Consider the following 9,702-nt stretch of genomic DNA (forward strand, 5'->3'; position numbering starts at 1 on the left):
TAGGGAGGAAGCTTGCGCGCTTCTCGATACCTCGGTAAAAATACCAAAGTCATTGACAGGAGTTTGCATATCTCTACCTTTCTCTTTAGCTTCCGCATTTACATTGTTTGCATAACTTCTTTTACGATAGAGATAGCAACACACTACCAAAACCATAGTTGCACATTTAGATAGTTTATCTTTTGCATAGGTTTTGCTAAGGTGAGAAAAAGAGACCATAGTTTAGAGTTAGAGTTTTAATTTGCCTAATTCACCCCCCTCTTAGGGTTCATGGTCCCTTTCAATTGGTATCAAAGCCGGCTGGCTCAATTTGGACCTTTGGCTTCACCGCCATTGAGTCGATGCTATTTAGAGTTACTGGGATGGATACCTCTAGGTCTCCGCACTTTGATGGCACTAACTTTCCTTATTATAAAGCTAGAATGGCATGTCACCTTGAGGCAGTAGATTTGGGTAATTGGAGAGTCACTTGTGATGGGATGAAACCCATTAAGAATCTCGATAAACCCACAAAGAGTGAAGAAAAAGAAATTCATTTCAATGTTAGAGCTAAAAATTGCTTGTTTGAATCTTTTAGCATGGATGTGTTTAACCAAGTGTTCACTTTAAATATGGCACATGAAATTTGGTTGAAACTCCAAGAGCTCCATGATGGCACAACTAATGTCCATGAGCAAAAACATTGTCTAGCTAAACAAAATTATGATTCTTTTAAAATGGATGATGATGAGCTTGTTCATGATATGTATTCACGTTTGAATCTAATTATCAATGAGCTCCATTCAATAGGGTTAACGAAGCTAGATGATGCGTACATCGTGAGGAAGATCATCTCCGTGCTACCACAAAAGAAATATGCAAGCATCATCACCATCCTTCATAACATGGAGGACTTGAGCACCATGACCCTAGCCATAGTCATTGGCAAGATAGGGGCATTTGAAATGTCATGCAAGATGGGTCAAGAAGAAGCATCTTCATCAAGCAAAGGTAGTGAGAAAAAGAAGATGAAGGGCAAGCAAGTTGAGACAAGCTCAAGCTCAAGCTCCTCGAGTGAAGATGAAGAAGAAGATGAGGATGACGATGACGATGATGATCAATCTTCCTCCTCCACCTTCGACCTTGATGAAGAATCAATCAAACTTATCAGCAAGGTGGAGAGGATGATCTAAAGGCTCAATGTCAAGGGTGTGCCCATCCAAATTCAAAATTTTATATTCACCAATCAAAGAAATGAGCAAAGAAAGAAAGGATGATATGGATGCGATGAGTTGGGGCACTTTGTGGAAGTTTGTCCAAACAAGACCACACCCAAGACAAAGAAGAAGGCATGCAAGGACAAAGCCCTCACATCAATAAGGTCATGGGACGATTCTTCAAGTGAAGAAGAAGATCACCACAAGAGGCATGGGCACAAGCACTCATCATCAAGCACCTCACGTGTGTGCCTTATGGCACGAGGTAACAAAAAGCCTATCCCTAGTGATAGTGACAATGATAGTGATAGTGATGATGAGCTACTGTCTTATGATGAAATTGTGCAACAAAATCTTAACTTTGCTAAAGTTTGCACTAGTCAACAAAAGAAGCTTGAAAAATTAAAAGAAAAACTAGATAGCTCACAATAAGCTTATGCTACTTTGCTTGAACAATACAAAACTTTTGCCAATCCTAATATGAAGCTATCTATTAAAATTGAGCAACTTGAGACTAGTGCAAACACAAATAATTGCACAATCAATGATAAGCAACTTATAAAGAAAAATGAAAAATTAAAGGAAAAGTTAGCTAGCTCACAAGATGATTATAAAAGTTTGCTCGCTAAAATGGAAACCATGTGCAAACATTGTGATGAGCTAACTAATAAAGTTGCTAATCTTGAAGCCATCGGTACAACCCCCACCAAGGCACCTAAAAAGAAAGATTCAATTTTTGACATGCTTAAAAACGATGCCTCTACTTCTTGCAATGATTTATGTTTAGACTCACCCTTGTGCAACCAAGTTTGTGTTGAGAAAGTTGTTGTATATACATGCACACAAGAGGTTGCAATGGAGAATGAGCAACTCAAGCAAGAAGTGGCTCGCCTCACCAAGGACTTAACTCAAGTGAAAGGCAAGACAGAGCAAGCCCAACTTCATCAAGATAACACCATCAAGGGAGTGAAGAAGCTTGATGAAGGATAAACCATGGTTTGCTACGTATGTCACAAGGAAGGCCACAAGTCCTATGAGTGCAAGGTGAAGAATGGAGGAGGAGCAAAGAAGAAAGAGAAAAGGCAAACAAGCAAGTTCTCTAACACCTACACCAACAAGGTGGACAAGAAGGCCTCCACACCATACTTGTTAAAGAAGAAGAAAAATGACAAGGTGGTGGCCATCAAGGTGAACAAGCAAGCCAATAATGAGGCCAAATGCATTTGGGTTCCAAAGGAGATCATTTCCAACATGAAGAGCACCAAAAAGGTTTGGATCCCGAAAGGGAAGTGAGAAGTCCGATGGAACATGAGGAATTTGGAGACTTGGCAAAGTATGGGTGCATTTCATGGGGTGCATCATTATGGACAAGGTAATTGCCAAGTGGGTTAGTGAATACGATTGACCCAAATTCCCCTCCCCATGTTAGGTAATTAGATTTAATTTCTTGCTATCTCAATTAACATCTAGATCCTTTTCATGCCTAGGTTTGCATTTGCATGCTTAAATATTTTGTCTCGCATACACTAGGTATATCTTATGGTAAGCTTGCTCGGTTTCACTCTTAACCCTTGGAGCAAACCTACATGGTTTAAATTGTTTAGAAGCATGACACATAGCTTGTTTTTACAATTGTTCATCTAATATGTGCCAAAGTCCAAATTGTAGATAATTTCTCCTGAATATCACTTTCAAAAATGATTCTCACATTCATGTGATGTCATCTTTCAAGTGGTATTTTTTTATTCTAAAATCAATGTGCATGTCTCCTACAAGTATTTCATACTTGTGTGCACAAATTTAGGGAGAGGTTACTCTACAAGTTGGATGCCTTGAGACTAACACCTTTTCAAGCTTATCATGTGTGTAGTAGTCTAATTGTAAGGAAAATGGAGTCCCCGGAGTTAAGCATCATACTTCAAATATCCACCACCTATGCAAGTGGTATAAATCAAATTGTTTTCCACATGTGGTATTTCTAAACCGATATCGTCATGTTGATTTCACTTTGGTATTTATATGCTTTCTCCATGCATTATATAGATTAAACTCCCTTGAGCATTAATTTGCCAATTATGCATAAACTACATTCTCCATCATATGTATGCATATATTTAGGGGGAGCTTAGTCTATGTAATGAGAGAGTCAAATTTTGTGACCTATTCCACTCCACATACAAAGGATCACAAAGTTTGACCCTCCCTTGTGCTACTAATGTCTTCCTTTTTGGATTTTGATTCCAAAGGGGGAGAATTTGTAGAACCAAAAGCAAGCCGATCATAATAAATTACAAGTGGTAATGGTCCAAGAAAGGGAGGATAGTGGATTATGGAGTTAGGGGGAGGCCGTTGATAGAATATCGTCGGCAGTCCTCCGAGGGGTATCCCATGAAGGTAGATTGATCGGCAGGGGAGCGTGAGATCAAGAACAAGAAGGAAATAGAGACACATGAGTTAGATAGGTTCAGACCATCAGTATGACATAATACCCTACTCCTGTGGTCTATTGGTTTGTATTAGCTATCGTATGATATTGCGTGTGTTTGGAGGGGTCCCTACCCACCTTATATAGTCTAGGGAGCAGGGCTACAAGTCGGTTAGATCTGAGAGATAACCAGAAAGTAATAACTGATTACAGGAATCTTGGGATCATACATATCCAAATAGATCTCGTAGTATCTTCAAGATATCTTCCAGATGTCTTGCGGAAGGCGCCGACCAGGATCATGCCCCGCAAGGCTTTGTCTTGTGGGCTGGGCCGCCCTTAAAGGCACAGCCCATGTGGTCTACCATGGGTATCCAGGGTCATACCCCCCACAGCTAGTCCCCAAGCGCCTTGTACCCATTGTACAACGCCATGTTGTGCTTGTCCGAGCAGGTGCGAACCAAGCCGAGCAGTCAAAATCATGGTCCAACCACCATGATGAGTTGCTGAGCAGTAGCAAGCAGCGAGGACCATAGCCTAGCAGTAAGATCCAAGCATGGCTTGCCATAAGGGTGTAAGGAGCTCAAGTTCAGAATAGAAAATTTCCTCGCAGTGGACCAAGTGTGCCCACTTAGAGTCCGGCCACAGGAGAAGGAGTTAATCTTCTTCAAGAGGCATGTAGTCTTCGAGAAAAAATCCCGCACATTCACCGCGAGGTGAAGTGTGCCCACTTAGTCCCCGAGCCTGACAGTAGATGACATAGTAATGTGGTGCCAGGGTCAGAAAGTAGAAGAATAGTAGAAGACCAGCCGAGCAGGCAGCCAGTCCCCGGGTGGGGGCCCAAAAAGAGACAAAGCACATTCACCACAAGGTGAAGTGTGCCCACTTAGTCCCTGAGCCTAATAGTAGGTGACACAGTCACGTGGCGCCAGGGTCAGAAACAGAGAAACAGTTAAAGACCAGACGAGCAGGCAGCCAGTCCCCGAGCTGCAAGCGGAGATATCTGAAAAATCAAACCGTGGAGAAAAAACCAAAGTAATGGCTATACAGTGACGGTTACTGAGCCTCAATAAATGGCAAAGAAGTCGGCGATTATTCGGCGAGTAGCAACTGACGGCAGCGATCAATGGGCGACATGGGCTGCGGTTGCGCAAAAGCCTAGGTTACGGCCCACCTTGCTGTTGCGGAGGATTCAGAGAGGCGCAGATCGTGGGAATAGTTTCCCAAAAACCCTTAACTGCGAAGAGGTGGGGAAAGTGCTTTATAACTACACCGCTGCATCCCAAGTTTCCACCTTTGCCCCTTTGCCATTTCGTCTTCCTCCGCAGTCCTCACACTTCCAGATTCACACCCATGCATGCTGCCGATGCCAGCCCCCATCCAGATCTAAAAGATGGCGCCAAAGAGGAGAGCTGCGAACCCGAAGAGAGTGAGCCCAAAGAAAACAAGTGCCGGAGCCAATCATGATGAAGAGTGGGCACCATCGCGCATGGGAGAAATCAAACTCGAGAGATTGGTGGCCGCGGGCGTGCTTCCTGACCGCATCACCGCCATATGGCAGCCAGCCATTGGTGAGCCCTTCCCAATGCCTAACACATATGAAGTTGTAGTCTTTGAAGATGATTTCTAGCATGGGTTGGGGTTCCCTGTTCATCCTTTCCTTCGAGATCTGCTAGAATTCTGGTCGATTAGTCTGTGCAATCTCCACCCCAACACCATATTGCACATTTCAATCTTTATTCATTTCTGTGAGACATTTCTGGGGGTTCTGCCGCACTTCAACCTCTTCAGACATCTCTCCTAGTTGAAGAAGAAAGGCGGCGGTGGCTCCAAGGTGGTCGGCGGCATATATTTGCAGCTCCAGGATAGAATGGCCAGCGAGTATATTAACGTACCACTGAACACTTCTCTAAAAGGGTGGAATTCCAAGTGGTTCTACATGAAACAAAACCACCCTGCAATCCACTGCGATGTTCACCATATCCTGGAGAACCAGAGGAGCTGGTCGGAGAAACCGAATAGTGCTGACATGGAACAAGTGATGGAGCTCCTCGACCTTGTTAGAGGTGTTGAAATTAGAGGCGAACTGGTGGCAGCAAGCTTCATAGTGCGCCGCGTCTAGCCCTGCAAGGAGAGGGCCCACCCAGGCTTTGACTACAGAGGTGATGACGACAGGACTCAGGAGAGGACAGAACGACTGACGAAGAAGAATGTCCTGGAGTAGGCCATAGAGCTGTTCACTCCCAACATTTCCTTCGTCTGGCTAAAGCAAACTAGGGCCTTCAATTGCTCATATCCGCCCCTAGAGGTAATCATCTCGATTTTTATTCCTGATACTTTTTAATCCTAAAGCATTGACGAGCAGTGAACTAATTCACTTATACAAAGATCCATTCGTAGGAAAGAGCGATGTATTTCTCCAATGTCCCAAAGGGTGATTGGTCGAGGGGAGTAGATGCTCGGCCACCAGCTCGGTCTGAAGAAAATGCGGCCAGCGCCTCATCAGAATCCGGAGGCACTGACGCTAGTCAGACAGAGAGTTCGCCCCGGGTGATGGAGAAAGTTTGAGGAAAGAGGGCAATGGCAGACGAGCCGACCCAGAAGAAGAGAAAAACGGCGGTTGCCGCTCCCCGCAAACTTGGCGGCATCTCGCTTGGTGGTGGCCATACCACTCGACCGCGAAGGACCACGGTGTTTGAGTGGTCTGATGACGACAAAGATCCAGTTGCTCCTCCTCCGAGCACCCAAGCACCACCAAGCAGCACACGCATGTAGGAGCAACCAAGGGGAAGCAAAGAAAACCCTGAGCACCAGGCGACAGATGTTCCCACTGGGTAGGCGACGATAGTCCCCAAGCAACAGGTGGAGTTAAACCCGGTGCGATGGGCGGAGGAAACCCCAGAGCAGCAGGCGAAGCAGAGGCCGACTGTGGAGGAGGTGAGACCTCCCCAAAGCATGGGAGTTGAAACCACAGCCACACCTGGGGGCTCGGGCAGGCATCATCGATTCAAAAAATTGCACCGGCAGACCAAACAATAAGTATTCTCGTGTTGGAGTTACTTTACTGTCTTATCTTAGCTTTTTTGCCGCTTGACCAAATGATCTGATGCAGTGCAAGTCATACGTAGGGTCCCAAACCGTCCACCCAGACTAGCGAGCAACCTCAGGTTGATCCCAAGGCAGAGGTAATGATGGCGGATCTCGTGTCAGGGTCCCCGGGTGCTCGGTAGCTGGCGGAAGAGTCAGACACTGCTACGGGTGGACTTGCAGACGGTGAGAGGTCGACATCAGCAGAGGATGGGTCGGCGATGATACCCGAAACAACGATAGGTACTGTCAAGCCCTCGAGATTTGAGGCTGGAGTTGCCGGCGATGCACCGAAATTCGGGTCGACGGAGCTGGTGGCGCCCGAGGAGCTTACGACGCCCACTAAAGCGTTGCAAGGCATGGTTGGACCCGCTGTCCGGCCATGTAGCCCCCTGGTGGTACCTCCGGCTGCTGCGGAAGAGGAAGACATGGTGGAGGAGATTGTTCGTGCTGAGCCTCGAACCCAATCTGTCTAAATCTTCCACAAGCATGGTGACGAGGTGATAGTTGTTGAGGTGGACACCCCCAAAGAAATAAGGTGGCTGAAATCTGCCCTCGCCAGAGTAATAAAACAAATCGAGGTTTGTACTAAATCCTGAATACTCATTTTTGACATTGGAGATCAAATACCATCATTGTCCTTGTGAATTTTAAGGGAATAACTCGGACTGCCAAGCACCGGCACCAGTTGATAAAGAGGATGGATCCCCTCGCCGAGGAGAACCAAAAACTCAAGGAGGTGATGAACCACTTAGAGAGGAACACTCAGAGGGCCTGGCATGAGCGAGACCTCGCTAAATCCAACACGCAGGACCTAGAGCACCAGAAAGGAGTCTTGTCTGAACAGCTGGCGACTACGAAAGAACAACTACGGAGCAAGTCCGAGTAGTTGGCCACTGCCTCCACACAACTGATGGATGCTTCTGAGCATTTGGAATAGCTACAAAAAGTCTCCGAGTAGAAGAAAGGTACATGTGATCGACGAAAGTGCTTTGCATAGTTGGATACGCTTACTTTTGGTGCTGACTATTGTACTTGTAGAACAAGATGTAGAGCTAGGCCAGCTGCGCCAGGCCCTTGAGCAACTCCAAGAGGAGAAGGCAAAGGAGAGGGGGCGAGCGAGCAAGCTAGCCGAGGAGCTGAACAGTGAGTATTCCCTGGTCAGGGTTACTGCTGAAGTAACTTTCTTGCTTGATTGAACTTTGTAATGCTTGCAGACTACCGTCGGAGGGTCAAGGCGCAATTCGATGTGCTAGAGCAAGACGCCCAGACCCAAAGGGACAAGTTTGACGCCGTAGTTGCCAGAATCAAACCAGTGCTCGACTGCATCGAACCAGAAGTGGCTCCTCAGCCCAACGGCAGGCTGCCGCGCCCGGACATCATCATCAAAAGATGCAAGATAGCATGGGAGAGCTTCAGGGGCTTCAACTGCGATGCCATTGTTTCCACCGCTACCCACACTCTTGCTGTGGTTCGGTCCCACTATCCAGCCACTGACCTTTAGGCGATAGGGGGTGGGTTGGCCGAAGGACTAAGCAAGACAGAAACCCAGCAGCTGGAGGATGAGGAGGAGGACACGGCGAAGAAGTTGGCAAGTGATATAGACCTATTTGGCGAGATGGACGGCAATGCCGGAGCACAATGATCTGTTTGGCGGATATCATCTATAATTTCTGGACAGTGTAGTTAGAATGCGCGACGGCGTAAAAACACTTATGTGTAGATAAATATTATAAGGTGCATGTGTATGCACTTAGATGGTATGTCGGTGAAAAAATCTTCATAGTTTTAACCACATAGTGTAAGTAGAGTTCGAGCAGTTGCTTCGCTATTGACCCATATGGCCTCAGCTAGCCCATAGTCCATGGCGTCGAGCGCGGAGCCCGTGCACGTGTAGGAGGAATAGGCATGACCAAGGAACCATAGCCGACCACCCATAACGCAGAGCACAGAGCCCATAGCATGTGTAGGGAGAGATCAGAGACTAGGTCTTCTCCATAGATAAAAGAACGGAACATGTGCTGCACGGTGGTTATCAAAATAACTTGGAGATATAGGTAATATAAGCATCATTCGAGCAATTAATTCTATGCTGAGCCCTCGGCCTTGGCTAGCCCATAGTCCATAATGTCGAGCGCAGAGCCCGTAGCACGTGTAGGGAGAGATCGAAGACTGGGTATTCTTTGAAGAAAATAGAAAAGAAAGTATGTTGCTCGTTGATCGACAAAATATCTCGGAGATTTGGAGAAAAGTGTTCGGCAATTTGGAGAAGAAGCATGGCGAAATATAGTGGCGATTTAGAGGAGACGTGTTTGGTGATTTGGAGAAAACTTATTTGGTGATTTTTGGCGAAAAATGTGTCGGCGATTTGGAGAAATCGTTCGGCGATATTGGGGAAAACGGTTCGGAGATAACGTTGGAGATTTGGAGGAACGTGGTCGGCGTAGTTATGGCGATTCTGTATTGGAGTTCGTTATGAAGTAGCATAGAGCTCGGTGATCGCGAGTGGATGTTAAACCATAATAGAGACAAAATGGAGACAAGTTATGGAGACCAAAACTTTATTCAACATAAAAGTGGAGAGTACATATCTGGAGCGTTTCAAGGATAGAAACATATAAGGTGTTCGATGTGCCATGAGTTGGGAACATCGATTCCTTCTAAGTCACTTAGGCGATAAGACCCTGGTCGGGTAACTTCTTTGATGACCTAAGGCCCTTCCCAAGGGCAAGAGAGCTTGTGCATCCCTCCAGTTTTTTGTTTTCTATGGAGAACGAGATCGCCGATAGAAAATGAACGACCTTTGACGTTTCGGTTGTAGTACCTCCGTAAGCCTTCCAGATATTTAGTTGTGCAGACGCAGGTGATTAGGCGTTCTTCCTCAGCCCTGTCAATGTCCTCTGTCCGAACAGCTGCGGCCTGCTCTTCATCATAGTTTTCCACCTTAGGTGCTCGGAAGGCAATGTCCGCTGGTAGTATGGCTTCTAAGCCATA

This window comes from Miscanthus floridulus, chromosome 11, assembly GCF_019320115.1.
Source record: "Miscanthus floridulus cultivar M001 chromosome 11, ASM1932011v1, whole genome shotgun sequence".
Taxonomy (NCBI): Eukaryota; Viridiplantae; Streptophyta; class Magnoliopsida; order Poales; family Poaceae; genus Miscanthus; species Miscanthus floridulus.